Below are 15,563 nucleotides of genomic sequence, written 5' to 3'. Positions count from 1 at the left end.
AGAGAGGGGTACAAATGCTCTAGATAAATAAATACCGGTAAATTAAATGGCCTTAAACACTTGGGGGAGCACATCCCTGCCCAAAGGCTGCGCTTCATGTTCTATCCCACATACGGTAGATTAAGACCAGCTTTGTTACATCAGCGGTGAGCCTGGCGTATTTGTGATTTTACACATACTAACAGCAATTGGATGGGAACTTGAATAATAGTTGTCGTGCACACTGATCTCTACATCTAAAATAAAATACAGAGATAGCCTCAGGGGGAAGGAGAGTAGGGATGAGAGAAGATGGGTGTGCTTATTTTTACTAGAGAGCTTCATTCCATCCTGGGGGAGTGGGATCAAAACAAACAAGGCTCTTATGCTGGGCATGGTGATTGAAAGTGCTCAGACTTGTCTTGAAAGGGTTCCCGATTTGAGTGTGTGCATGTATTGGTCACAGTCACCATGGTAACCAACTGGTTCTACATAAAGCTATGGTGCAAGCCAGCAGAACTGTAATGGAATACATTCCTTCGGATGAGACAATACTTTCGCTGAAACTGAAGCACTCCTGTAGAAACAAATTAGAGGACGAGATGGTTGGATAGTGTTTTCGAGGTTACCAGCATGAGTTTGACCAAACTGCGGGAGGTAGTGGAGGACAGAGGTGCCTGGCATGCTCTGGTCCATGGGGTCACGAAGAGTCGGACACGACTAAATGACTAAACAACAACAACAAATTTGGGTGGAAATTAAAAATGGCTGATCCTGAAGGTTGATCCTCTATCTTTTGTCTCATTTGAAAATTATGAAAGCTATTCATTCATGCTGCCTTTATGACCCAATTTCCCCAAAATGTTTAAAAATGATAAGTTAGTTTATGCATAAGGACTAGTTACTGAATTTCATCTCTATCAAATGCTCTAATACAACCAAGAAACAGAAGCCAGAGTCAAGACTCTGAAGATAAAGGTGGAAGACTATGTGGATAGAAATGGCTGGGTCTGTTTCTAAACACAACTTATCCAAACACATTAGTAGTTTTTTTGAGCCAAAAGCTATAGCACCAAATTCAGAAAAGCATGAAGGATAAGTGATTACATTCCAATCCATGTATTAGTCCAAGAGGTTCAAATTTGGTCAGTTTGCTTAAAAACAAAATATTCTTCCATACCTAGCTAGAGGAAAGAGAGGCATTTTGCACAACAACTGTACACTTTTGCAAAGCAAATTGGCTTTGTTTCCAACAGCTCAGCTCCGCAGTGCTACTTTTTTATCTAGTAAACTCAGCACTTGGAACTAGACACCTTTTTGGAGACTGTGACTAGAAAAAAAAGTTTGGCTAAATCCAAGCTGCTAAATGGATCATATTTAAAATCTTGAAAATAGGTCATGCGGGGTATGCCTAACCAAACAGAGCAGAATAAAGTCAGTTATCCTGCAAATACTACAGTTTAGCCCTAAACCATGGGATTAAGAATAACTATTCTTTTATTTCTTTATTTAAGGAAAAACACCGGTTTATATTTTTTACTTTCATTATATGTCACACAGAAGCAGGGGCGGCTTGTCACATTTTGCCGCTTTAGGCAAAACAGGAAGTGCTGCCCTGCTGCCCCCCGCTGTGTCACTACTGCCAGTGGCGCCAACATCAGCATTGATTTCTGGTGAGATCTCATCACAGTCTCATGAGATGTCATGCACCCTGTGAAATCTTGCAAGATCGCACCAGAAATCAGTGCAAACGCCACTTATCCACCAGCAGTGGTGGGGTACTTGCAAGGGTGCCCCCGCAGGGGCTTCCTCCACTCAAGGCAGCTGCTCCACCCCACCTCATGGGAGGGCTGGGTCTGCACAGAAGACTCTGCACAGAGGGTCCAGAAGATGAGGACTACAATGGATAGGGAAGATGAAATATACTCAGAGTCGCAAAGTGATTTCATGCTCTTTATTCAGCTCATAGTGGTGAGGAGGAATGAATGAATGTCCCCTCAGTATCTGCTTTATATACATTATTTACACAATGGGCTGCACATGATTGGCTAATTCCGGAATTCTACTGTAAGCCAATCAGGTTGTGGATTCACTTCTATCTGGAGCATGATTGGGTAGTTCCTGCCAACCAATCATACTGCTGCATTGTTCTAGGACCAATCAGACTGCTGCATTCTGAAGCCTAATGTTCTAGGACCAATCAGACTGCTGCCTTTTGGATCCTATTGTTCTAGGACCAATCAGACTGCTGCAGTTTGGATCCTATTCAACTCAGTACATAACACCCCTCCCCTCTAAGTTCCAGTCCTGCCCGGGAGGTCGCATTCATAGTCCTTGAGGTACGCCGGCAGCCTACGTGTGCGTTGCGGCCTAGGGTGTTCCCTGGTCCGGGGTTCAGGTTCTGGCCCGTGTTCCAAGGATGCTGGCTGTGATGGGGCTGTTTGGTCTGGCGCAACCGGCTCGCTCAGTTGTGGTTCTGGTTCCGGTGTCCTTTCGGCCTCGCAGGTCCTCTCTGTATTTACTGATTCTGCCTCTCCTGCTGGCCCCTCGTGCTCTATGGGCCTCACTGCCCTTCTGTTCCCTTGGGACCCCTCTGCCCTTTCCTCCTCCTGGTTTTCTCCCGGGAATCGTCGCCGTATCTGGTCGCAGTGGCGGCGCCAGCATTGCCCCCCATCCGTTAGCACCTCATACGACACGGGGCCAGTGACCCTGGTGACTGTGGCGGGTACCCATGCTGGGCCTGCCCCAAAATTCTTTGCGTACACTGGGTCCTGAGCCTCGAAGGTCCGGGGGTTCTTGCCTTCCCCCACCACTACCTCATCCTGAGCTCTATCGGGGTGAAGGCGGTCCAATCTGATTGCAAGGCGCCGACCCATTAGTAGTTCAGCGGGGCTCCGGCCAGTCGTTGAGCTGGGGGTGCTGTGCTGTGCTAGAAGGAATGTGGCAAGGCGGTACTCCCAATCCCCTTGCGTCATGCGGCGAAGGGTGTCCTTGGTGGTCCGCACCATGCGTTCTGCTTGGCCATTGGTGGCAGGGTGGAATGGCGCTGAACGGATGTGGCGGATGGCGTTCTGCGCTGTGAAGGTTTGGAATTCTCCTGACGTGAATGCAGTCCCGTTGTCTGAGACGAGAGTGTCAGGGAGCCCGTGGGTTGCAAACAGCCTGCGTAGTACCCGGATGGCTGCGGACGTAGAAGTGGACGGTACCAGTGCGACTTCCAGCCATTTGGTGTAGGAGTCCACCACTATGAAGAATGTTTTCCCCTGAAAGGGGCCAGCGAAGTCCACATGCAGGCGTGACCATGGTGCTCGGGCGGACTCCCAGGACTGGACTGGGGCCCTTGGGGGATCTGGGCGGGATTCTTGGCAGGCCTGGCAGTGTTTGACCCAGGCCTCTATCTCTCCGTCGATCCCCGGCCACCATACATAACTCCTGGCAAGGGCCTTCATTCTTACTACCCCTGGGTGTGTCTCGTGTAGGGCTGTGAGGACCCTTTTGCGGAGGGGCTGGGGAACAACGACCCTGCTTCCCCATAACAGGCACCCCTTGTGGGCCGACAGTTCATGTTTGCGGGTTGTGTAGCCGGCGAATTCTGGCCCGGGGCTGCTGCTGGGCCATCCCCTCCACACCCAGTCCAGGACCCGGGAGATGACCCTATCTTTCTTGGAATGGTGTGCAACTTCTTGTGCCTGAATGGGGCGGTCGGGAAGCAGCTCCAGGCTCATAACCTCTTGTGCAGGTGCTGGGTCGGGGCCTGTTTCCGGTAGTGGTAGCCTGCTGAGGGCGTCCGCATGGCCCATCGCCTTCCCCGGACGGTGAATCAGTGCATACTGGTAGCTGGCAAGGAAAATTGACCACCTGAGGACGCAAGGAGACAGCACTTGGGGGGTCTGCTTTTCAGGGGCAAACAAGCCAAGCAACGGCTTGTGGTCAGTCACCACGGTGAAGGGCCGCCCGTACAAGAAATCATGGAATTTTTTTACTCCCTTCACGATTGCCAGACCCTCCTTGTCGATTTGCGAGTAGTTCCGCTCGGTTGCGTTGAGTGTCTGGGAAAAGTATGCCACTGGTACCTCTCTTCCATCCAGGAGTTGGTGTCCCAGGACAGCACCAATTCCATAGGGCGAGGCGTCGCATGCTAGCACCACCGGCAGCCTCTCGTCGAAGTGTGCCAAGACCGAGTTTGAGACAAGCAAGTCCTTGACTGCCTGGAATGCGGCCTCCTGGCTCTGGCCCCACACCCAAGGGGCCCGCTTGTCCAGGAGTCTGTGTAGGGGCTCCGCTACCGCTGCCTTGTGGGGAAGGAAGGAATGGTAAAAGTTCAATAGTCCCAAGAAGGCCTGAAGTTCAGTCTTGTTCTTGGGCGCTGGGGCATCACAAATGGCCCGTACCTTGTCCCCAGTTGGGTGGACCCCTTCTGCGTCCACCATAAATCCCAGAAAGTCCACCTGAGGCACTCCTAGTAGACATTTTTCCCGCTTCACCTTGAGACCCGCCGTCTGGAAACGGTGCAGAACGGTGCGTAGGCGGTCCTCAAACTCCTCTGGTGTGGGCCCAGCAATCAACACATCATCGAAGAAGGGGGTGACGCCAGGGATCCCTTTAAGTAGAGAGTCCATCAGATTCTGGAATATGCCTGGTGCCACGCTGACACCGAATTGCAGCCGCTTTACCCTGAATGCTCCTCTGTGCGTCACAATCGTCTGTGCCTCTGCTGTGGCCTCATCTACTGGCAGCTGTTGATATGCTTGGGCCAAGTCCAGTTTGCCAAAAATTTTCGACCCAGCCAGGGTGGCAAGAACATGGCTGACCACTGGCACTGGGTATGCATGGGCCGTGAGGGCCTTGTTTATGGTACATTTGTAGTCTGCGCAGATGCGGACCGAACCATTAGGCTTGACGGGTGTGACGATTGGGGTTTCCCAGGGGGCATTAGGCACTGGCTCCAGAACTCCTTGCTCCACGAGCCGGTCCAATTCCTCGTCTATACGGGGTTTCAGGGCGAACGGGACCCGGCGGGCCTTGAGCCTGACCGGTCGTACTGCGGGGTCAAGCTGTAGAGCAATGGGGGGGCCCATATACTGTCCCAATTTCCCATCGAAAACCCCCGGAAATTCCTTGCATATGGCGTCCACGTCCACTTGTAAGCTAGTGTTGTTCACCCCGGTGACGGCTAGCCCCAGTGGTCCAAACCATGCCAATCCCAGTAAGCTAATGTAGGGGCCCTTGACCACCAGCAAGTCCAGTTGCCGCGTCCGCCCTCGGTATTGCACCCTGAAGGTCCCCACCCCCATTGTGGGGACCTTACGTTTCTGGAAGTCCCGGAGGGTGAATGGGGCCGGCCTGAGTTTGGGACCCCCAGTAGGACACAGTTTCCTTAAGGTCCTTGCCGAGATTATGGATAGAGTTGAACCTGTGTCAAGCTCCATGCGGCATGGGGCCCCCTCTATCTGTACCTCTACATAAATTTTCTCTACGTTGGGGTGGGGCAACTGGTATACCTGGAAGTCCGTGAGCTCTGTTGAGTTGCCTTGGTGCGTTGGGGCCTGGGACCTGGGGCTCTTGGATTGGTCATCTGATGCCTGGCGTCGGGTGGGCCGAGCCCGACACACCCGGGCGATGTGCCCCAATTTTCTGCACTGCCTGCACTCTGCGTTGCGGAAACGGCAGGTCCTCCTCTCGTGACTTTCTCCACAGCTTGCGCAGTTCCCTCCTTCTCGTCGAGGCCGCTGTGGTGTGTGGGCTGCTTGAGTGCGCTGCTGTACTCGGTGCACCTCCTCCCTGTTGGATCCTGAGTCGTCGGTGATGTCTTCGTGGTGGACCCTCGGTTGGGACGGCTGGCTCGGCCGTGCCTCTTGCGTGGACCTCTCGGCAGCTTCCGTTGCCAGGGCCTCCTCCAGAGCGACCTGGAACGTTAGGTCCTTCTTAGCGTAGAGGCGTCGTTGAAGCTTCTCATCCTTCAGGCCACCGACGAGGCGGTCACGAAGCATGTTCTCCAGCTCTGAGAAGTTGCAGAACCGGGCGGCTTGGCGGAGAGAGGTCACAAACCCAGTTATGGTGTCCCCAGGGGCTTGCCGCTTTGCGTAGAAGGCATTTCGACGAGCCACCACTGAGGGCTGTGGCGAAAAGTGCCCCTTCAGCTGTTCCATTATTGTTTTGTATGGAACAGTAGCAACGTCTTCAGGCGCAAGGAGAGCCCGGGCGATTTCAAACGTCTCCTCTCCGCAGACGCTGAAGAATATCACCCTCTTCTTGGCGTCTTCTTCGTCGGTGACCCCTTTGGCTTCTAGGAGGAAGGTGAAACGGGAGGCGTACGCTTCCCAGTCTCCAGATGCTGGGTTGAATGGCGAGAAGCTGTTGTCGGTTCCCATTCTGAGTTCCTTGTGTCCCGGAGCTGAAGCCTGGATACACGGTGCGAGGCAGCGGTGCGGCAGGTGGTGGTGCTGCGGTGCTGTGTGTGGCAGTCAGCTCAGCGGGATCCCACCTTCGTCGCCAGTGAAATATACTCAGAGTCGCAAAGTGATTTCATGCTCTTTATTCAGCTCATAGTGGTGAGGAGGAATGAATGAATGTCCCCTCAGTATCTGCTTTATATACATTATTTACACAATGGGCTGCACATGATTGGCTAATTCCGGAATTCTACTGTAAGCCAATCAGGTTGTGGATTCACTTCTATCTGGAGCATGATTGGGTAGTTCCTGCCAACCAATCATACTGCTGCATTGTTCTAGGACCAATCAGACTGCTGCATTCTGAAGCCTAATGTTCTAGGACCAATCAGACTGCTGCCTTTTGGATCCTATTGTTCTAGGACCAATCAGACTGCTGCAGTTTGGATCCTATTCAACTCAGTACATAACAGAAGACCTACTCAGTTTTATTTTCTGTACAGGGGAATCCCCACTTACGCTGGGGTTCTGTTCTTGGCCACTACGCACATTGGGGGGATGCACGCAACTCTGTTCTGCTCCGCCCCCTTTTGGCACTGAAAAGGGTGCACGTGTCAGCAGTTACATGCCTGCTGGTCACACGCGAGTGGGAAGGTGCCTGTATTTTTCAAAGCTACAAAGTGTGTATGTGTGTGAGAGAGCAATCTACAAGCAGAACTAGGCTTCTTGGTAATTATAGCTGGAATTTTGCAGTGCCTTCTACAAATTAGTCATCAGATAGGTTCTCGGTTTCCTTGTATTGCTGTATGCTATTTAAACTAGAATTTTGTGCTAAATTGTTGCTGTGTGAAATATTAAATGTTACTTTACCTCACATTTTCCTTTATAAAACGAAGCTAAAACTCTTCAAAAATAAAACCAGATGGCAAGCTGCACTTGCTCCTTTGCCAGTCAAAGGCAAGGAAGACTTAATTAGTGTTAAATGAGAGCTTTAATAGTCAGACATAAATTACACAGCAACTGTACTATTTCTGCCTGAGCTTTTAAGGCCCTGGCAGGTCTGTCTCACTGTTAGAAACACTTAGATTTCCAAATATAACTCTCTGAACGTTGGCTAGTCTGGTACTAATTTTATTTCCATTACTAATGGGATGGATACATATTTAATTTATTTTTACAAGTGCTCTGAAGAGAATTTCTCGTGGACCCTGTGACTTTGTTGACATTTGAGGGTGCAATAATCAATTAGCCAGCTAATTAACTTTTTTTAAAAAAACACAATGTGACTCAATCATTTCTGTACCAAGACAACTCAGCAGGGGAACATTATGTTGGGGCATGATATGGCATTCTCATTCCTGCAAAAGAGCAGCTTAAGGGAACTTTACTGAAGATCCAGTAGCTTGGGGGACGTAGGATTTGGCAGAAGCCAGTGGAACAGCTGGAATGAAATAGGGTTGTTGGTGGCACAGGAGAGGAACACAAACCATGTTCCATACCTCTTCAATACTTGGCCACACCCAGGGACGCGGACTTATAAAAAATATTGGGGGGGCCCGGGAAAGCTCATGAATAATAAATAAGCTCATGAATATGCAAATAAAGTGGCGCCGCCTCCTCGTGAGCGAATAGGGGAGAGCGTGCTGCGCCTATTAATCAGCTCCAAAGGAAATTGGGTGGAGCTTTTGCTCGGGAGGGAGGGCAGGAGGCATGCAGCCCGCCCCTCCCTGTGCATTTTGGGCTGGGGGAGGGGCGGTGATGGCGCTCTGCTGGAGGGGCGCCGGAGATTATTGGGGGGGCGGAGCCCCCCCAAACGAATTTTTGAGGGGGCTCGGGCCCCCTCAAGCCCCATGGAGTCGGCGCCTATGGCCACACCCCCACCAACTGCATTACTTAATACCAACCCAGATCTAACACAGGAAGCACCATTTACATCAGCAGGGAACCAAACCACCAGAATAGCTGCTCGCATGTTGACAACCACCCCACCCTTGTTGTGACAACAAACCACAGAATATGGTGCAACCGCCTCTCCATGAACTGACCCAGGCCGTGCAGTCATCTGAGGCCCTACTTCATGTGCCCACTCCATGAGAGACTCAGATGGTGGTAACATGAGACTGGCCCTTTTCTGCGGTGGCTCCCTGTTTGTGGAATGCTCTCCCCAGGGAAGCTCGCCTGGTTCCCTCATTACATATCTTTAGGTGCCAGGCAGAAACATTCCTCTTTGAGCAGGCCTTTCGCTGTTAAACAATCTATATAGCCTTTTAAAGGTATGTGGGGGGGGTATAGTAGTAGTAGTAGTAGTACATTATGCATTTTTTATTTTTACATTGTAAACTTCCCTGTGATCTTCAGATGAAGAGTGGCATATGAATTTAGTAAACAAACAAACAAACAAACAAACTGCACCTAATCACAGCATACCACCACCAGTATATAAACCCGACTCAAAGAGACCATAACTAAAATGACAGAGTTCATCGCATAGGGCTATATCTCTCTGGCCTCATGTTGTGGGTGTTTAGGGCTTACATGGGGGAACTTGGGTGATGGGAAACAGGGAGAAAGTTTGCACAAAAAAGGACCGCATGAAGCCATTGCTAACACTTCTCTGCCTAGGACCCTAACAAGTGCTTCATCTTAGGACCCCAGATACAAACACCCAGCACCAAACTTCACTCCCAACAACTGGGTTTGTTTCTCTCGAGTTTAAAGGAAGAGCAGCGCTTAGCCACCTCCTAAAGTTATTAAGGGAAATGTCAAGAGCCAAACCCCTACAACCCTTAATTGTATCAAGTACTCAATCTGAATTTCTCCCACCAATTGTGAGGAGCATTTTTACTTCTCTCCCTACATATGATTGGAAGAGGAAACTCAGGCAAAAATATTAGTTCAACTTGCCACTGAATAACTATCAGTGGGAGGCAAAAGCACAGAGGACTTCCCAGAGGCATCTAACTGGCCATTGTGATAAGTGGGATGCTGGACTTGAATGGTCTTTATTGTGGCCCAGCAGTGCTCTTCTTCAGTTCCTGTTCAGTTCCCAAGGAACCTGACTGACTAGAAGCTCTAGTCTGTCCTTAGCAGCCAGTGGCTTTTCGTAGGCTTCTTTCCTAGGACTGGCTGAAGATGAAGCCCAAAGGCACAGCGATGTTTTCTTGCTTAGTAAGACAGTTTTACCATCTGTTTTCTCACTAAGCCAGTTCTCAAATAACTTTCAGCTTTATGCAGCAGTTGGCTTGTCAGTGAATGAAAATTAGCTGGTAAAAATTCTGAATCAGAAATATTTATTGGGGGTGGGGGGGGGAGGAATCGCCTGCAGGCTCCTACTTCTGGCTTGAATTGATTATGCAGATAGGCTTCCAGAGGAAGAGGGTCAGCTTTCAGCAGTGTATTGGACTGTTGTTAAACAATTTCTGTGGTTTTCAGTTAAAATAGTTTGGCTTCCATATATGAGAAAATACGTGTGTGATGAAAGTGTCTTACATGATGCTGAAGAAAACATGAAATGTGTCTAGAAATAAGTGGCCTTTTCCGACATGTAGATCCTGCCTCAAAGTTCTGGCTCACTGTGCTTTATTCACACAAATCTACACTTGGACCGAAAAGGATGTTAAAGGAATTACTGGTGAGAGGACTTGATGCAAGATCAACATATTTAAGGATAGTGAAGATGTGTCAGATGTTTGGATTTGAGAATGAACAACTCAGACTGGCTGAAAACCAAGTCTATATTGTTATACTGTAGACCAGGAGTAGCCAACCTCTCCAGTGGCTGTTGGACTACATTTCCCATCAAACCCAACTGGCCTGGCCAATGGTAAGGTCTGATGGAAGTTGGAGTATGCCACTGTAGATACCTCAGACATAGACCATCTCCCTTTAAAAAGGCAGCCAACATCCCAATTGCTTCCTTGAAAGAATCCTAGTAATTGTAATTTGTTTAAGATGCTTGCAGTTCCCTTTCTCTGAGAACTTTTGTCCCAATCGCAGAGCTACACTTCCTAAGGTTACCTGAGTCTAGGCAATACCTTTAAGCCAGTGGATATGCTCATACAACTGCATCAAAGGTGCAATTCTTTTAGAGTTGTTCTCCATTAGAAAATGTGGCAAATGATGGGAAAAGTCACATCTGACAAAATCCTCTGTTTTATACAGCCCTCAAAAAGCAGAAAAAGCCCTCAGAGTCTGGACCAGGCAACCCAGTGTAGCATAATGTTTATTAGCAACCCTGGTATGAAAATCTGCTGAAATAACACAGTCATGCTCTCAGCAGTGAATAATCACTTCCGTGGTCTACTGCAGGGTTTTCCCATCTGTATGTATTTGAGGCTGTTGGCCAAGTTGCAAAAGGGGCAGGGCTTGGATACAAACTGGTCCTTCTTCTTCTTTTATTAACCAAATGAGTAATTTATTCCCAATTTAATGTCTGGGAAAAATGGTGGACCAGAAGGTAATTGGCTGGTTAATATATTCCAGACCTTTGCAGGAGGAAATTATGCTCTTGATTTTCTCAGTTGTATATCCAACTGGAAGCTGTCTGGCTATGTGCATATTTATAAATATTCTTTCAACGGTGGTAGAAGCCAAATAGTAAGAACAGGGGTATTATCCAGATAATCCTTGAAAGTCTTGGCACCTAGGAGCAGATGAGTAGGAGTCATGATATAAATCAAGGCAGAAATGGGGAAAAAACATTACTAAATCTAAGGATATGAAAACAACTGTTGACATTGACAGCTAACTAATTCTGTGATCATAATAAAACTTATACCCACTATTCTCATATTACTCAAAATTTGTCCTAGATTTGTAACATTTGTTATAATTCCTAAAACACTACGTTGTTCCCCCTTCCATTCTTCATGTTGTACATGATAATACAATGTTGTACATGATTATACAATGCTTCTCTAGTTTTGGAATTCATGTGTATTTAAAAATTTTAAACTGAATATCTTTCTAGCCATATATCAAAAGCATCCTAGGCAAAACTGTATTATCTATCAGCGTGACAATCATATACCTCAGTTGTTTATAGTGCCTTAAAACAACTTTGCTAAGTTTTTGAACTGTGACCAGTGCTTCTTTTCTAAAAGAAAATGTTTAGGAGTCCTCTCATTTTGACTCAAGAAAATCACCATTTTATAGTTCAAATCAGGAAAAATAAATACAGTAGATGGACAAAAGTACAAAGATTCACAAAATGTTTAGAGGTATGCGTACCCCTGCATACCCCCAAGAAAAAAAAGCACTGGGTATGACCATTCCTGGACAGGGATAGTCTTGCCACAGTGCTATGGTAACCTCTCAATCAGAGTGCTGTAGAGCACTGTAGAGTGCTCAATTAGAGTGTTGCCTATGGGGCTGCCCTTGAAGATAACTCAAAAGCTTCAGCTGGCGCAGAATGTAGCTGCCAGAGTTTTAACTGGTAGAGTCAGATGGAACTATATTTCATCAATTCTGAAAGAATTATACTGGCTGCTTGTTTGTTTCTGAGGCCAATTTAAGGAACTGGTCCTTACCCTCTAAAGCTTTAAATGGCTTGGAACCCAGATACCTCTTCATCATCAAACTACAGGGTTGGAAAGGGACCCCAATAGGAATCTAGTCCAATCCTCTGCAATGCAGGAATCACAACTAAATGGTCCTTGACAGATGGTCATCCAATCTCTGTTTAAAAGCCTTCTATGAAGGAGAGTCCATCACCTTATACTGCACCTGAAAGGGCACTTCTCTCTCTCTCTCTGCCAATCTGCCTATGTCTTAAGATCTTCAGAACAGGCTCTTTTTCACGTCACTGCCAGGGAATATTTAACCCTTGTTTTTGTATTGGTACTGAAGTTGAGCTTACTGTTGCCTACTATGCCTTGTTTACATATAGTGACTATAATGAAACAGAACATATTTTACATGAATCCTTACATATTTGAAATATACACCCGATCCAACATAGACTGATTTGAACTTCTAGCATTAACTTAATTGGCCAGGCTTATGGAGTGATCATTGGGATGTATAGTAACAAATTAAACAGATGACTCTGGCCACAAAACACCAGGAATGGTTCATATGCAATCCTCATTATACTTAATGAGAAGTTTCCAGTGGATTCTGCCTCTGGTCATCTGTTTCAACCATTTGGAAATGCTTTTAAGTCTTCTCTCTTTCTCATTTTCCTCCCTTCCCACCCCAGCCCCCAATCAAGGGAGTTTACCGCAGATGTGAAGAGTCAGCCTGGAACATAAAAGCTTCCCACTCAGCTATCTCTTTCCTTTTGATTTCCTGCAAGGAAACCAACACTGAAATAGTTTGCAATTACTATCCATTTGTCACAAACTACCTTTAAGAGTCAGTGAGGGCAGATGGAATATAGTGTGGAAAATATTTTCCAGCAAAGTAGGGTTATTCCCCTCAAAGATATCTAGACTGGTTTAACTGAAACTGAAAAAGGAATTTATTCTGCATCTAATAATGCAAAATCCATATTTGCAAGATGTAATTTATTTATGATTTAAGGTCTGGCACACGTCACTCTTTCCATTCCCTCAACATTTAATAAGCTCCTTTCTTCTAGTTATGCACAAATATCATGGAAACACACTCACCCAAACATACAATCTGTTTGTCTATCCTTGTTATATATGAAACAGTTGAAAAAATAATTGGTACTATGAACTTCCTTCCTCTCATATCTCTCCAATAGGTTCCAAATGCCTTTGCTATAAAGTTGCTTTCCACTTCTGTTGCTGTGAGTGTGTCACCCCTCCCCAGTCCTCACATAGATTTTAATTTTGTAGTCCTTGCTTTTAAACAGTGGTGGGGCAATCTTTTCAGTCTTAGGGGCCACATTCCCTGTGGGAACTTTCCAGATGCCTTATGCAAGAGGTACAACCAGGCAGTGGATGTGGTTCCTTGTACAATAGGCTACTTTCTAATCCCACAGAGTGTTGCTCACACCCATACAAACCCTTCATCTAGGAAGCAAGACCTGGGACCAGGGGTGGACTTTGGTAATATGGCACCCTGAGCGAGAACAACAGCCCCCCCCCAATATATTTCTTATTTTTACAATAACACAACAGGTATCTCTATAAAGATACCGGTAGTTGTTTTGCTGTGTTGTTGTTGTTTGTTGTTTGTTGTTATCTACCCCCTCAGCTCAGCGCCTTGGGCAGGAGAACTGCCTACACTGCCCTAAATCCAGCACTGCTGGGACTATAATAACCAGTTATAATAAGCAGTTAGAATTGGTTTCTCTGATATACTGAGCTGAAGGCTTGGCTGGTAGAATGCAGTGAAGAACCAATTGAAAAGGGAAGTAGCTAATTGAGGAGAAAGTGAAGTCAAGTGGTGATATCCCACAGTTTAAATAACATAAACACCTTCTAGAGAATCTCAGAAAATTATGGATAGACATATTGTTCAGACACAGAGTGATTGTCAGCAAGTTGTGTGGAAGTACAGAAATACACAGGGTTGCAGTCATATTTTGCACGCCGCCACCAATATTACCAAAAGATCTTTGCAACTGTATGCATAAAAACCTTAATTCTCCACATGGTGGCAGTTGTACACAGTTGTTTAGCAACACAGACAGCACAGGAATCCGACACAGGGTGGATTATCAAGTACCTACCATACATCTAATTGTTCATGTGAATTGGCATTAACAGACTTTTTTGCAGTTTAACACAATTCATTCTGTTAACTATACAGTTAGGCATGCTTCAGCCCACTGAATCACATTGAAAGCTGGTATGATGCGGTGGTTAGAGAATTGAACGAGGTCTGGAGAGACTCAGGTTCAAATCTCCACTCAGCCACAATGCTCACAGGTTGACCTCTGGGCCCATCACTGACCTGGCTCTCACCTCACGGTAAGCCAAACTATGGCTTACTAGGCCTGCATGAATGTGTGAGCTCTTGGAGAAGAATTTGCTGCCTTTTGCGCCTTCCTTAATTCATTTATTGTAATGTAGGAAGTTTATTGTTAGAAGTTGTTAAAAGTCTCTCTCTCTACCCCCCCCCCCATTGGTATAATTATCTTGAAACTTAACTCCATTGATTGTGACGGGCCTGTTCTAAGTCATTGTCTGTCATGTATTTTTAATGGAATTCTGAAGATGTTGTTAAATGAGTGCCTCTTCATAGGTATAAAAAACATGTCCTACATATGCACAGTAAATATTTGTAAACATACTGTTGTGTATCAGGGACCACAATGGTGAGATGAGTAGAGGCAAGCAATTGTATAATTCAATTTATTACCACTAATGACTCATTGCCCAGGAGAGGCTGCATCTGGAGCAATTTATTATGGTCAGCTCCTCCTATTTACAAATGAAACAAGTTTGTTAGATGTTTGCAAGATTGATGCTTTCTTATTCTGTTATATAAGCTTGATTTTGTGCCTTTTTCTTAAGCTTTTGCAAACCCTTTAATGAATAATTCTGAAGTGTAGGCATTTGAATTTAACTTAGTTACATACTCGTCTTTCCCTTTTTTCAGTTTTCTCCTGTGCTGCTTTCTGTCATGTCTGAACAATCAATTTTTCTCTGTATTCATGTCAGTTTCTAAAGAAGCAAAAGCTCTGGCATCAAGCTCTTACCAGACAAATAGCTGGGACTGCTTTAGGAATTCTGTTTTGCAGTGAGATTGAAAGGGACCACAACCCCAGATCCGTTTGTCCATTTCTGACAGTGTAATTGGGGGGGGGGTGTCAAGATGCTGAATGAAGAGACAATAGGTGTTTATGACAGTTAGAGATGCCACACCCCAGCCTTTGGGGTTTTCCAGTACTCCAGGCAGCTGGACAGTTTGGCACATTGCTGACTGATTAGTCCCTGCTTCTACACTTTCCTCCTCCCTTGGCCCACCCTGTCTTCACCCTGCACCAGTTTTAATATTTGCACAATATTGACATAAGAAACGTTTTAATATTTACCCTATATTGACATAGGGGCTTCTAGAACGCATCGTGTTCATGTGCAATGTGCATGCTCAGTGTCTGGAATACACCGTCAACCAGTGTCTGGAACGCCAAGTCAACAAGGCGGTGTAGTATCTGAGCACTTTCACTGCAGTATCCATGCAGACCTTTGCCCTGTGTCTAGCTCATTTTAGTCAGCTGAGCCACCCTTCACACAGCTTGGGTGAATGAAGGCTACAAATGACAGTGAGGGAAAA

The sequence above is a fragment of the Podarcis muralis genome, chromosome 4, assembly GCF_964188315.1.
Source record: "Podarcis muralis chromosome 4, rPodMur119.hap1.1, whole genome shotgun sequence".
Classification (NCBI taxonomy): Eukaryota; Metazoa; Chordata; class Lepidosauria; order Squamata; family Lacertidae; genus Podarcis; species Podarcis muralis.
The sequence above is the reverse complement of the archived record's forward strand: the minus strand, read 5'-3'. Positions refer to the sequence as shown.